This window comes from Cryptomeria japonica, chromosome 6 (genome assembly GCF_030272615.1).
Source record: "Cryptomeria japonica chromosome 6, Sugi_1.0, whole genome shotgun sequence".
Taxonomy (NCBI): Eukaryota; Viridiplantae; Streptophyta; class Pinopsida; order Cupressales; family Cupressaceae; genus Cryptomeria; species Cryptomeria japonica.
In genome coordinates this window covers 246,415,288-246,429,578 of record NC_081410.1, presented here as the reverse complement: position 1 = coordinate 246,429,578, position 14,291 = coordinate 246,415,288, and the positions used below count along the sequence as shown (strand labels likewise).

General features: G+C 35.3%; 1 protein-coding gene across 1 annotated transcript in view; it reads right to left on the bottom strand.

The window, feature by feature from the left end:
* Nucleotides 1–14,291, bottom strand: part of LOC131079761 (probable sphingolipid transporter spinster homolog 2) — a 262,535-nt gene that overhangs the window by 198,745 nt on the left and 49,499 nt on the right. The window lies entirely within an intron of this gene.

Below are 14,291 nucleotides of genomic sequence, written 5' to 3'. Positions count from 1 at the left end.
GCATGAGTACCATTCAAAAATTGATATAATATAGTAGCATATACTTGTGTTGCAAAATTTTCTGGTTCAAAAAGTAATCCTCAATTAACTGGCATTGTTTCTGATAAAAAATGGCAATATACAATGAGGAAACAATAAATAAGGTCGTTCCTCTTTACACCATTCACATACTGAAAAGAATGACATGAAAATACCATGCAATTCGAAAGGACAAAGGCAACTTTCCCTGCTTAGAGAAGTACTTCCATATTATGATCCTAGTTTGTATTTAAGCTGAGAAAAAGAAAATTGATTTGCACTTTAAAGCATATTCAAATTCGATCCTTACAAGTTACAAAGAATCTTCCTAAGTTGCCAGTTTAGGTACAGGTACCAGAATCTAATACGGCAAAAAAAAAAAAAACTATGTGTATGTCTATGAGAATGTGCCTGTGTATATTCAAAATTATAAATTATAAGAACAGCGATACTCATAATTGACAATAAATAGAATATTAGAATACCTCATTCATAATTTGTTAAAATGAAAATACTCAAGTCTCAAATTATAAATATAGATAAAATAGTAAGCATATATTTAGATAATTATAGATAAATATTAAACATATAGTAATACATAACATTATATTTATATTTATATATTACATATTATGTTATGTTTATATTTATATTTAATAGAGTATAATTTATATAAATATTAAATATACATTTAATATTATAATATTATGCTAAAAATATTTAACTATAAAACATTTTACATTATATGGAGTTTTATTTTATAATATTGAATCAAAAATATTTTAGAAAACTATTTTATAATGTAAAATAAAAAATTAAATATCATCTAAAAAATATTTTTAAAAACAAAAAATAAAATATATGATAATTTATATTATATCAAATATATTTGTAGCATAACGGCACAGTAAATGATTTTCAAAGCGACGAGCAATACTCTGTAGATGATATAACAGTGCATCAAATGATTTTCGAAGTGAAAAAATAATTTATACTTCAGATTTTCAAAGCGACAAATGCCAGACAAAGTTCTTCCGTAACGGACTGAAGTCTTACCCAGGGGTGGACCCGTAAGGGACCAAGATCCATACCGGACCCACAAGGGTACGACATGCATTCTTGCCAAACCTAGTAACACAAGAATCTTCTCATCAAAGACACAATGGAGTCTGTCAACATCAAAATATAGAGAAAAATAATATGAAACGAGCATAAGAGAAAAATCCTGCTTTATACATAGCTACACCTTTTAGAGCAAAGGCACGAAAACAAATGAAAAAAGCAGCAAACTTCTTACCACACAAACCTTGTTGACCTAAGTGTTATGCTCAAGATGATTGGTTGATTTGTCAAAGATGAATATTGGTTGTTCAATCCAACAACATAACCTTGTTGCATCCAATCCCTCTTCTTGAAAATGGCTTGTAGATTTGTCAATTTACTAATGGATGGATGAGATTAGATCTTGTATAATAGAGGGATGGGGTTGATCCATATGTAGGGGAGAATGAGAAGATGAAATGTAGCATCATGTGATTGGTGCACATGATTGTGGCAAGAATTGATAAGAGATGCAGGGTGAAGATTTGACTAAATCTTGATGGAAGGTGGAGATTGAAAATAGTCTTTTTAATGCCTTGTGCAAGATTGACCTTGTTTATTTAAAACAAAGTGGTGGAAGAATGTATAAATGATTAATTAGTTGACTAAGTTTGACTTGCTTATTCAAATATTGATGAGGATGCTTTAGAGGAATTAAATAAATAGTGTGTGTATTTATTTAATTTATGGGAGGAAGTTGGAGAAATTATTGGTTTAATTAAATAAATCTAATTTATTTAATTAAGATTGGAACTTTAGAAGAAAGACTAGATTGGTTAGATTAATAAATAAATAAAGCTAATTTATTCATTTAATATTGGAAGAAAGGTTTGGATTAGTCAATCAAATAGTTGAAAACTTAATTAATAAATGTTAGAAGAATGGTTAAATATATTAGTATTAAACAAAGATATGTGAGGCAGATCTAGTGTGATAACAGTGGCAATGCAGGAAAATTTTAAGTGTCTATAGAGTCAAAAGCATCTTAGGTTTCACTTGGAGTTATAAAGCATCTTAGGTGTCATCGGCAATTACACTAGTTTGTAATAATGAGGGAATCACAAATATGTCCTATCCCACATGCAAATACAAGCAGCTATAAAGAGACTTCAAATTTTAAGTAGATGTCTTCAAATTCATGAAATTTCCAGTCCATAATGATATGAAGATATTGCTCTCTGGATTTGACTATGTATGCTTTTTGTTGCCAATGTTTCAGATCAAACTCTATGATCCATCATCAGGGCAGATGGCTAGAAAAGAGAACTGATAAATTGTTAGCAGACCAAGCAGAATAAATAGGAGAGAAGGAGGTTCAGTACAAAAAGCACAGGAACTAGAAGTTAGAACAAGCGAAGAGAAGGGTAGAGTGAGGAATGGTGAGAGTGAAAGGGGGAAATTGGAAGGGAGAGAGTAAAGGACCCAACCAAGACAAAAAGAAGCTAAGAAAGAAAGGTACTAATTAAAGATTCCAAATAACAATTAGAAATTAAAAACTCGCTATAAATACAAGATACTCTCTCTCTCTCTCTCTCTCTCTCTCTCTCTCTCTCTCTATATATATATATATATATATAAACTTCTATCAACTTATATACTAGTAATTTATATAAATAAACTACATATAATCTATGAAATGCAAACATAACAATTTATAATTAAATTAACTAACAAACAAGCTAAAGAGAGCATGTATATAACCAACAATATAAGAGTCAAATAATGACTATGGAGTGAAAAGAGATTAAATTATTTAAGCTTAAACTATTTATAATTTAATATGATATAATTTTAAGCTTAAATAATTATTAATTTAATCAAATATTTATATAAATATAAACTTATAAATTATTTAAGCTTAAAACAAATATATTACAAATATATAGAATATATATATTAAAATTGAAAATTATGAATGAAATACTAAAAATAAATAAAATATTATTAAATAGAAGTATATGGGGAAATTCATAAATAAATATATTTCCTTTGTATTTATATATATTCACTTATAAATGATATATATATATATATTGAAAAAATAAATCAATGAAATAATAATAATAAATAAATCGAAATATGGGGGAAATTCATATTAATGAAACCTGATATATAAATATATATATATTATAGATATCTGAACATATATATATACAAAGGAAATAAATTTCTAAATATAATTACATAAGACTATAAAATACTAAACAAATTATTGAATAAAAAATAATAATAAAAGGAAGAAAATTTAATTAAATATTAATGAAAAAGAACTAGGCAAATAAAACAAATAGCAGATAAAAACTCAAAAATTAAGACTAAATAAAATGCAAATAAATGAGCTAGAAGAAACAAGCAACCACAAGAGCATAGTATTACCAATCCACAACAAACTAATAAACAATAAACGAGACAGAAAATGGGGAGCAGAAAGCAAGAAGGTACAAGTAAAATAAGAAAGACGGATGAGAGAGAAAGAATGACATAGAGGAAGGAAGAGGACCCTAGACTATGGGGAAGGGGGGGGTTGAATTCTAGAACGATTTAAGAGAGGATGCCAGGTGAAAATTAAATTCCAACCACCATCCCAATTTAGGTTGGAGGTGTGATTGTGTATCAGTATGGCTTCTTTGAGTTTCTTGCTAAAGTAGTTATATTCTTTGGCAATGATTTGGGTGTCTTCTAAAAGGATGTGGTGTTTAGTCTTGGAGAAGTGTGCGGCAAGGGCGGATTTTAGGGTACGCTCATGTCTAATGTCTGCCCAATGTTCTTTGATTCTGGTGCTGACCGAAAGACCTGTCTCACCAATATAGGGAGTGCCACAAGAACAAACCACTTTTTGAACACCACGGTTGAGAAGTAGGTCTTCTTCAAACAGTTATATGTGGATTTCCAGTAGAAAACTGTTCCAACCTCCAAGCCAAGTTTAGCGTTCATACTACTCTTCAATTAGGCTTGAACTGGCACACATACTGTTCTGCGGCACGCATAGTACTTGAAGAAGTAGGTCTTCTTCAAACAGTTATATGTGGATTTCCAGTAGAAAACTGTTCCAACCTCCAAGCCAAGTTTAGCGTTCATACTACTCTTCAATTAGGCTTGAACTGGCACACATACTGTTCTGCGGCACGCATAGTACTTATACTATTCCTAGACTAGGCCTGCTTGAAAATAGTATCTGGAATACGATAAAGTTCTGGTTGGTTTTCTTTCCAGAGTTGGCATGTTTCTTTCCTGTCCAAATATTGGAGTCCTTCCAAAAAAATTTCAATTTCAGTTTTAAATTTGGAAAAAGATCCAAAAATGTTTTTCAGATGTGAGTTTGTATTTTAAAGCAATTACAACTTCAAATCTTACATCAATATTAGTTTTGTATTTTTGGAAATTATACAATTTTATCTTTCTTACAGATGGGTACAACAGTTGCCTCAAACAAGTTTTTGGCATGAAATGTGGATGCCAATAGAATGAAGAGCATTGGAGAGTGAATTGCAGGATACATTTTATAGATCCAATCAAAGATTCCTTAAATGGAAACAGAAATCAAATCTAAAAATTGACGCACATTATACACAAAGAGAGCACAACTTGAAAGTAAAGACTTTATTGGATCTAGAAAGTACCAATAAATGGGAACCAAAGTGTCTAAGAAGGCTCAAGTTCTTTGTCAACCTAGAAAGATATAAAGATACAAATCTCTGAACAGACAAGAAGATGAGATTAAATCTCCCTCAGAGTCAGTGAACAGGGCCAATAAAATCATTGTGGATTATCAATCACATGGTTGTCCAACATACCATGAACCCAAGTTTGTTCCTAACACTCAACAGAAACTATGTACCCACAATTAGTGGGATCTCCAACCTTAATGCTCAACATATAAAGCCAATGGACATCATCTTTAGCATTGGGAAAGTCTATGCATGATTAAAATAATAAAATGCATATAGAACTGCTAAGAACTGGAAGTAGTTGAATGTTTGGGATGATATTGTTAAAACTGAATACGGATGTTACAAAGAAGTTATAGATTTTTGCAGTTTGATTCACAACGAGATGGGTTCAGCTTCAGACATACTTAATTTAAAATTTTATTTTTTAATATTATTAAAATACAGCAAGGAAACATTACAGCCTACCTATATCATACTTGCAACTTTCAGAAGCAAAGTAGCAGACTATGAATCACCATTTTAGCAATTATGTGATTTCCACAATGGAAACACACTGGCGTTTTCATTATTATGGATTTGATATACTATAGGCATTTTACAATAGCTTTCTAAGACATTTTAGGCATAAAGTCAGAAAATGTCAACCTCAATTCCATAGTATCAGAAAAGCTCAAAAAAATGTGAGTATACACAACAAAAGAAATCAACAGGTATAGATACAGTAATAACTCCCTCCATTACACTTCCACCGGCAGTTGAGGAGGGGTATAGGTGCAGTCATACTTCCCTTCATACATCAATTGGCACTTGAAATGCATACTTGGATGTTAAAAATTTGAAGGAAGCAGAAAAGCATAAGCTAGAATTCAGCATTTTCATTAGACAACTGACAGAGTTTGCATAGCCAACTAATCCTGATCTCATCAACAGTTAGTATATATATAACTTCAAATTTCAGCTATAGGAGACAAGATTGGTAGTTCTATGAACTTTACCATACTGGATTGGTTTATGTCCACATACTCTTGAAAAAACATTCCCTTGCTTTCCTCTGCTTGTGCATATTAAACAACCAGCAACTATACAAGCCAACTAACAAAGAGCGGCATTTGTCAATACTTACATAAAAAAATTGATATCACTCAGATGTAAACTTGTGTACAAACATTCTTATAGAAAAGGCTATCAGATTGTACAATTTTGAACATGAACTAACTATTCTATGAAGGACATCAAAGATAGCATGAGAGCACATTGAAAGATTATCCATCTATTGAACTAAAGAAACAAGACAAAAGATGTGGGTGTGTTTTAGTAGAACATTATGCTACTCCAGGATAAATACAAAACCCACAAAAATAAAGATGAGAAAAGAACAATTAAGTAATGATTGAGAAAATTTAGCAGAGTATTCCGCACCTAACTATTGATGGAGAGGTTTGCACTTCCGTCAACGCAAAATAGAATGCACCGAGTCTATCCTATTCTCTCTTGAATAAGGAAATCTTGTATGCCTTCTGATTTTCCAAACAAGATAACCCCAAGGTTTCTAGTGTCAAGTCTTGACTGTGCTCAAGATTACTTAGTGATGATGTGATTTGTTGGTAATCATGAGGGGACTTACACATCTGACAAGCTGGTTTTCATTCGATATGGCTATCTGATTGATGCTTCACTTCTCAAACTATGTAAATAAATAGCAAAAGGCTAGGGTTCAAAGAATCTAGGGACAATGATAGTAAGGGTTGGTGCTGCGGATAGGCAGATTTCACACAAAACGCATTCCTGCTTAACCAGAGATAAACTCAAAACACCACAGAAGCAGTGCAATCTCAAAAAGGAAAATAAAAAGATTTTCAGACCATGAACATACATTAAGTACCCAATTCTGGCGCAACTTAAATAAACATTCATAATTGAACTACTAACAATAAAAGGCTCAAACTAACAACGCACAGAGACTTACAATCAGCAAATCTTCAATGGTATGAACCAAAAATCGATCAGATATCCTCACACTTCGCCATTAAAATCACTAAACTTTAACTAACTTTGATGAAAAGAAACTATGCAAACAGGTAAAGGCAAATGGCAAAACACCATGCTTCAATGTTTTATTCATTTTTGTTCAGCAATTCCTACTCTACTCCTAATTCTACCTCTATTTTCTAAACCTTTACAATGAGAGAGGCACTGGCCTTTATAGATTTTATATTTTGAATCAATGGCTAGGATTCAATCCATTCAATGGCTCAGATTTGCCCTCTAGAAACCCTAACAACTTCTGATTAATGGTCTCAACAACTTTCAACCACTTTTCAACTACTTTCCAAATACTCCCACTACAAGACAAAATGACAGCCTGGCATAATAACAGCTTTTGTCACAAAAGACAAAATTGGTAGCTGCGTGAATAACTAACTTTTGACCCTTCTTGTATTCCATTAAATTGGGCCCAAAAGTTGTTATTTTACAATAAATCAATTGCCATTACAATAAATTCATATTCCTGTCATCTCACAATTGTTCTTTCTTTGTTTTTGAATGTTGCTTGTAGCACCCTCTATAGTCTACCACTGTTTTCCAGAAATTTGGAATGGCATTGTTTGGCTTTCTGCACTGTGGTAATGGTCCTTTGGAACTCAGGAACGTGTCCATTGACACCTTCAGCATTTCGACCTTGATTTTGTTCCCTTTGACTTAGTAATCTTCTAGCACATTCAAAAACAATATCCTGAAGGCATGAATGGTCCAGCCTCTTCTACCAACTGCTTCTTTGCCATGATCACATGCTCCAAGTCCTTTGTCTCCAAGCTCCCTTCCAACGCCATTCATCTTGCAACCACAAATAGGTTTGATTACCATTGCGAACCCTAAGGATTTTTAGGGTTGGCCTTTCAAACACCCTTCTTCTATTTGATCAACAATCTACCTTTAAAAATTCTTGTCATAAACCATAACAGGCAAATTAGGGCCCTCAAAGACCTTAAGGGAACCCTTGACCTTGGAAAGCTTGGACACTTGGCATTTGGAAGCTCAGAAACTCGGACCTAGGAAGACATTTGGATACTCAGACCAGAGTTCAACATTAGGACATCATTTGGGAATTGGAAACTTGCCCTATGTCACGTTGTAAACTTAGTTCTAGGAGTGAGATTTGAAATATCTGCTCAAAATTCGGTGTTAAGAGCCTGATTTGGAACTTTGATTGCCATCCCAAACCTGGACCTAGGAGAGCACTTGAGATGTTCTGATTTTTCACTCCAAGTCTAAGTTTGATATGGATCAGCCTATGCTAAACAAAAGTTTGGTGATTTGGACAAGTATGAGGACTAGTGCTTTATTCTGAATTTAACTGCAAACACCAACTTTAGGAGCAAAACTCAAGTGTGGGGGACAAAATTCATTGATAGGACACCCTTTTGGAATGAGACTCGATCTGATTTGGACTGCAGTCACCGAATATGAAGAGAAGAAATCAGACCTCGGGCTGAAACTCAATATTGGGAAGGTCTTTGGGAATAAGAGCTTATTCCCATTTCTGATGCAACCACAGAATTTGAAGTTTCTTGGGGAGAAACTCAACATTAGGAAATCTTTTTGGATTAGTGCTTATTGCCACTTTGGAGTGTTACTACCAAATTTAGGGCTGTGATACTTGTTTATGCCTTTAAATCCCCTCTTAACACTTTGATACTTTCACTAGCTCCATGAATGGATTAACTCAGCCCTGCTGCAAACATGGTCCTAGGAGAGCTTTTTGGATTAGTGCTTAATCCTGTTTTGACTGCTAAATCCAAACTTGGAGGTGTCTGGGTAAAAGTTTGGCCTCAAACTCGGCATTAGGAAGACATTTACGAATAATGCTTAATCCAAAATTGTGTGCAAGTACTGAACTTTAGATACTTCAGGTGGAAATTTGGTGTTAGGACATCTTTTGGGAATAAGGGGTATTTTCTTATTTGGGGTTCAAAGCACCAAATTTCTGAGTTGATACACTTGCTTGCTCATGGAAACCCCTGATACTTCCCACAATTATGACTTGGATTGAACATGAAATGTCATGGAGTTGCAAGCTTGGATCTAGGCCTTATCCTCAGTTCACCCTACAAACTCGGCATTAGGAAGACAAATAGGAATAAAGCCTGTTCCCATTTGGACTGCAATCACTGAATTTGGTGAGAAAATCCAGATTTCGGACTCAAACTCGGCATTAGGAAGCCTTTTTGGAATAAGGGCTATTCCCACTTTGAATGCAAATGCCAAGTTTTGGAGAATGCTGGTCAGCAGAAGTTCGGTGGTAGGAGACCTTTTTGGAATAAGGTATATTCTTCATTTGACTGCTAATACCAAAATTGCAGGTGTTATTGGGCAGAATTTTGGTACTTGGAAAGGTTTTAGGAGTAGGAGCTTATTCCGATTTTGATTCCAAATACCGAATTTTGAAAGAAAACCTTGGGACTTAGTTCCAAGTCCAGCCTTGGTCAATGCGTTGGGTATTTTGCCTTTGCTCTTTGTCCACCTTAGGATCAAATTTAGCAACCAGCAAAGCAGGCAAAACAAAGGGGGGTCCCTGTCGGAGACGGGGTGTGTCTGTGCAACACAACACTAACTTTGTTCAAAAGTTCCAATCCTCTCATCATGTGCTATAAAAGACCTAGTGAAAACAGGGTGGCCTTGTAAATACCAGGATGGCTATGACTTGGTTCTCAAATAGAAGAATAATTCTTTGTAATAAAACTCTAATTGAAATAAGCAAGGTAGTTGATCTATAAGGTTCTGGTAGTATTCTCCCAGCATTCACCAAGTACCGATTCTATCTTGTCAACCCTGCAAACAACTTCACATACTCTGTATTTCAACTTCTAATATATACTATAACAGTCCTATGAGTTGTAAAACATGAGATGAAACATGAAACAGAAATAAATAATGGAAGAGAGACATACACACAGGCTGAGACAACACAATTAACCTAGAACAATCCTGAATGAAGAAGAACTCCAGCAAGAGTGAGCATTTTGCTCCTTGCTCCACAGTCCGACACAACTGTATTCCAAGCCTCTAGGATGAAATAGAACCTTCACAATGGTTAACACCAACTCGTCACTCCTGCAACATGCCTTTGTACCTTGAGAACCCCTATTTGTCCACTTACAACAGCAAAAACGAACATAGCATGAAGGTTACAATGGGAGCCAACCCCTCAAACATGTTGTTCATTCCCCAACTTGTATTCCAGTAACTCCTAAAGATTTACCTAATTATTATACTCAAAGTTGCTGGAAGTTAGGCCAACGAACAGGGAATACTTTCAATTGTATTTTCCTCTACACTTTATGCTCTGCAAAACCCAGGTGAGTTTCCCTTTATGACACTGAGTGTAGGTATACAACAGATCTATAACTCAGCACCTAGCAGATTGATTCTTGTATGCTAATGACGAGGATTTGTGAATTAATTCTTAAAACATGCAAGCTCCTTATGATCAATATGTTTCACGTATGAGAGTTTCAAACAAATACAGAAATATAAAATGGTTGATTTGAGATTTATCGTTTAAATATCAATTTTGAGGCTATGGGAGAAATTGGACTAATTGGTGTCTATTCAGGGTGACAGACTCAATACAACATACACATTCATTCATAACAATCAATATACTCCAATGGTCAATCTAGAATTATCAACTTGTAATAATTGGATCTGCAAAGGGCTAACTGTGTGATCCTACTTCAAGATATGTTCTGTAACAGCGGTATCCTTTGTTATTTTCAACGAAAGTAATTACAATGTTTCTTAAACAAGATTGACATGAAAATAACAAAGGTGCAGCAAAAGTGCATTGAAGAACATCACAATACTTGATTATTTTGCTCAAAGAATACTGAAACACAAATTGGAGACAACACACACTAAGAGCATGTATTCATATACACTCAAATCAAAGTATGTATAGTTATTACAGACAATTGCAGTCATTAACTATGTACTCAAAAAATAAAAGCACAGAAACAAGCAAGTCACTAACCAAAATCTTCTTAGATCCCTCAAAACTTTTCCAAAACCCTCAAAAATGGCGTTGAATCCCCTTTTAAAGACGAGAATGAAAACACATCACTATGAGAAGTTGTCTTCAAATTGCACAAACAGCACTAGGTATGCAAACTGGGTGTTATGTCATTACACCATACTTCAGTTCAAATCAGTGTTCCACGGGGACGCGTCTCCCCCAAAAAACCAAGTGTTTCCGAGACAGGACGTTTCTTGGACGGGGAGACACGTCCAAAACATCTCTTCGCCGCCACTTCTCTCAGCCACGGAAGAGACATTTCTTCCGTCTTAGTGCACAGGAGAGACGTCTCTTAGAGAAGAGACGCCACGAAGAGATGTTTGGACGTCTCTAGGACGCCTAGACGTCCCTCAACAAGGAAGAGACACCCAGGCATCTCCCGTGGCGGGAAGGCAAAAATCGTGTTTTTAAAATTTAAGAAAAAACAATTTTGCATTGGTAAACGTAACCCTAAAACACTAATAAGCTAATAAAAGAGACATTTAGTCTCATTTCAGTCATTTGCAACAACATAAAAGGTTAAAACATCTGATTTTCTCTAGCTTGGAAACTAGGAAGGTGGACTGCAAGTTGAATCAACAAGCTTGGAAGAGGATTAGAGGAAGCTTCTTCATTCTTGCTTCAAGATTCAAGGTAGGAATTTGCCATTCTTAATTCCTTAAAAAGAATATTTGTTAATGGGTTAAATGTTTTGATTCAAGAACCAAATCGCAGGCATCAGAAACAAAGAAATTTAGAAAAAAAAAACTTAGAAACCGAAATTTTTTTGTTTGCTTGAAGTTGAATATTAATAATCAGCACCATTAATAATGATGTTGATTATTAATATTCAACTTCAAGCAAACAAAAGCTTTAAATCTAGTTTTACATACATTTCTAAGTTCTTTGGAAAAAAAATTAAAAATATTTTGCTTGAAAAAATTCGGAGTTTTTTTTTTAACATTGTTTGTTGCAGCATCATTATGATTGTCAAAATGAGCTCTAACACCATGAGTGAAGATGCAGATGTTTTGATTCATAGTGAAAATGAATCATCCGATGAACCTAGTACAGAAGAAGTGGGGACAAGCCAAACTGAAACAAGTTCTATTGGGAGTGGAAATTTCAACTCCACGTGACCCACTCTTCTTATTATAAGGAAGCTATGGCAAAGATAATAAGGGCAAGACCATTATATGTGCCACCTGGTGAGACTAAATTGAGGACAACAATCTTGGATCAAAACTATTCCAAGATTAATATTTTGATAGAGAAGATGAAGAGAACTTGGGTCTCAAGTGGTTGCAGCATAGTCATGGATGGGTGGACGGACATTAGGCATCGTCCACTCATCAATATCATGGTTACATCTACAGCGGGCCCTTATTCCTTAGAGCTATTGATTGTTCAGGGCATACCAAGGATGCTCATTTTCAATTCCAGATCCTCAGGGATGCTATAGAGGAGGTTGGGCCACAAAATGTGGTGCAGGTAGTGGCAGATGCGGCCCATGTGTGTAAAGCAGCAGGGAAGATGATTGAGGCAGCCTATAGACATATTTGGTGGACTCCTTGTTGTGTGCATGCCATGAATAATGCACTCAAGGGCATGGGTAAAATCCATTGGATCAAATCAACTGTTAGTGATGCTAGAGATGTGCAAATGTTTATCTACAACCATCATACTTCACATGCACTCTTTAGGACCTTCTCTATGAAGGAATTCCTAAAACCTGTAGAGACTCGGTATGCATCATACTTTATTCTCTTGGAGAGGATGCTTGAGTTGCAAGAGCCATTGCAACTAATGGTTATGATAGTAGAATGGAATAGGTGGCCTGAGTTAAAGACACAACAGGGGTTGAGGGTGAAGGAGGTGGTGAAGAATGATCTATTTTGGAAGGATGACAAATATATAGTCTCCATCATTGCTCTAGTCTTCACAGTTATTAGATTTGGGGATTCTAATGCACCTTCCCTAGGAGAGGTGTATGAGTGCATCAATTCTATGCTTGGTCAAATGAAGGTTGTTGTGCGAGAGAAGGACCCTACATTGCAATTCTACGATGAGCATATTCAGCCTATCATTCATCGTAGATGGGAGAAGCTCAACACTCCCTTACACATGGCTGCCTATGCATTGAACCCGAAGTGGTATGTGCCAAGGCTAGCCAGATTCATACTGAGTGGACAAAATTTGCCACTCTATGGGGATCCTGAGGTGATAGACGGTTTCATTAGTGTAGTTGACAAAATGTATGTTCCTACACAGGCTAGCTAGATTCGTACTGAGTGGACAAATTTGCCACTCTATGGAGATATTCAGAGGCAGCGAAGATAGATCTCGAGATTATGTCACAAGAGGACCCCAAGTTGTGGTGGACTATGCATGGGCCTAAATCTTTGATAACTACTCTAGCCATTTATTTGCTGTCCCAGGTTTCTAGTTCTTCTGCTACTGAGAGAAATTGGTCTACTTACAGCTTCATCCACTCTGTTAAGAGGAACAAGCTTACTTCTAGGAGGGCAGAGAAGCTTGTGGCGATACATAGTGAATTGCGTCTCATTGACCGCAACACATCTACATACAAGGAGAGTCCAGCAGCCAGGTGGGATGTAGAGCCAGAAGAGTCAACAGAGATTGATGATGATGCTACAGAGACAAGGATGGTTGGTATTGGTATAGATGAGCTTGAGAATTTGGGGTCCAACAGTTCGAGTGATGAGGACATTGACGAGTTTGGCGAGGAGCTTGGGGATGATTAGAGTCATTAGACTCAACTTCTAGTGCTATAAGGCTATTTACTATTTAGTATTTTGTTTTTTAAGTTTGAACTTTGAACATTGTTAAAGTTTGATAACTTGATCAGTTGATTGTAATTTTGATGAACATTGGATCGTGATTAAGATGATTATGCAAAATTCTTGTTCCAATGCCTATATTTGATATTCTAACATTTGTCATTTGAATACTGGACTCTAGTTATTATGTTATACATCTTTATCTTTTTAAAATTAATTTTTCAAGTACTATATGTATTATGTCAGCACCGCTCCCCCGCCGTTCCCCCGACGTTCCCAAAATTAGGCCCCAAGTCGTCCCCCTGTCCCCCAAAGGAAACGTCCCCAAACCCCATGGAACTTTGGTTCAAATCTATAATGAAACTTGGAGATTTTGTTGTTGATCCACTCATGTAAGCACTAATTCCAAGTCATGGTGTGAAATCATGTGTTGCATGCCTCAAACTGAAGTTCTGGAACACTATCAACACCTGTCAACAGCAAAAACACATTCTTGAAGAGATTGTGGAAATTCATGCCCTACTACACAATTGCAGAAATTTTGGGGGTACTTGGAATTGCGAAAAAATTGGGGTAATGTGTGTTGTCGGGAATAATCATTATGTTATGTTGTCATATTATGTTATGTAGTCGTCGGTAATTGTGCGT